General features: G+C 40.1%; 1 pseudogene; it reads left to right on the forward strand.

The window, feature by feature from the left end:
• Nucleotides 1-279: 279 nt before the first annotated feature.
• Nucleotides 280-1,027, forward strand: LOC119627355 (large ribosomal subunit protein uL30 pseudogene; annotated as a pseudogene).
• Nucleotides 1,028-1,470: the final 443 nt, after the last annotated feature.

Genomic DNA, 1,470 nt, shown 5'->3' on the forward strand with positions numbered 1-1,470 from the left:
TCCTGGGGATACAATCACTATTGTAAAACTTCAGACCAGTGCTTGAGATATTTTGCAGACCCTGCAATAATGGATCAGCCGGCACCACCCAGATCAATAAACTGGTTCATCTGATCTTGTGGCCTCCCCCCAGGAATTGACACAATACAAGAAGACAACTTCAGCTCCATATGGTTTCATCGCTGACCTGACTGATCAGCACTCCCAGCTCACTGACTTCCGTCCACCCACCAAATTGTCCTTAAAACTTTGATATCCACTCTTTTTCTGGCTGGAACAATGGAGGGTGTAGAAGAGGAAAAGAAGAAGGTTCCTGCTGTGCCAGAAATCCTTAAGAAAAAGTGAAGGAATTTCACAGAACTGAAGATCAAGCACCTGAGAAAGAAGTTTGTCCAAAGATGCTTCAAAAGGCAAGAAGGAAGCTTATCTATGAAAAAGCGAAGCACTTGTACACTTTAGGCAGATGTACAGAACTGAAATTTGAATGGCAAGGATGGCAAGAAAAGCTGGCAACCTCTATGTACCTTCAGAACCCAAACTGGCATTTGTCATCAGGATCAGAGGTATCAATGGTGTGAGCCCAAAGGTCCGAAAGTTGTTGCAGCTTCTTTGCCTTCATCAGATCTTCAATGCAATCTTTGTGAAGCTCAACAAGGCTTAAGTTAACATGCTGAGGATTGTAGAGCCATACATTGCATGGGGGTACCCAAATCTGAGGTCAGTAAATGAACTAATTTACAAGCATGGTTATGGCAAAATCAATAAGAAGTGAAATGCTTTGACAGATAACGCTTTGATTGCTCGATCTCTTGGTAAATATGACATCATCTGCATGGAGGATCTGATTCATGAGATCTATACTGTTGGAAAACACTTCAAAGAAGCAAATAACTTCCCTTGGCCCTTCAAATGATCTTCTTCACGAGGTGGAATAAAGAAAAAGACCACCCATTTTGTAGAAGGTGGAGATGCTGGCAACAGGGAGGACCAGATCAACAGGTTATTGTATTCATTATTAGAAGAATGAACTAAGGTGTTTGCCATGATTATTTTTCTAAGCTGGTTGGTTAATAAGCAGTACCTGCTCACAAATTGAAACAAACAAACCAACCAACAAACAAAAAAACCCTGTGATTTCCAAATGTTCGAGGAGACTGACTTGAGTAATAACAAAGCTATGGTTTCCCGCAAAACAAACAAACAAAAACCAAGGTCTGAAAAATATCTTGAACATCAATTTTAGGTTTTATAATAGTGGTGTTATCCTTAGAAGCAATTGGGGAGGGAGATTAGGAATCTTGTGGCCTCTGGCTGAATGACTCCTAAACTATGATTTCTAATCTTGTGGCAAATTTGTTAGTCTTAAAAGGCAGTCTGTTCCACAGGCAACAGAGATGTTTGTTTCAGTAAAGGGCTGTTATCACCTTTGTTTGAAAGTTAAACTGTATATTAAATTCCTTCCAAAGTTAG

This window comes from Chlorocebus sabaeus, chromosome 14, assembly GCF_047675955.1.
Source record: "Chlorocebus sabaeus isolate Y175 chromosome 14, mChlSab1.0.hap1, whole genome shotgun sequence".
Classification (NCBI taxonomy): Eukaryota; Metazoa; Chordata; class Mammalia; order Primates; family Cercopithecidae; genus Chlorocebus; species Chlorocebus sabaeus.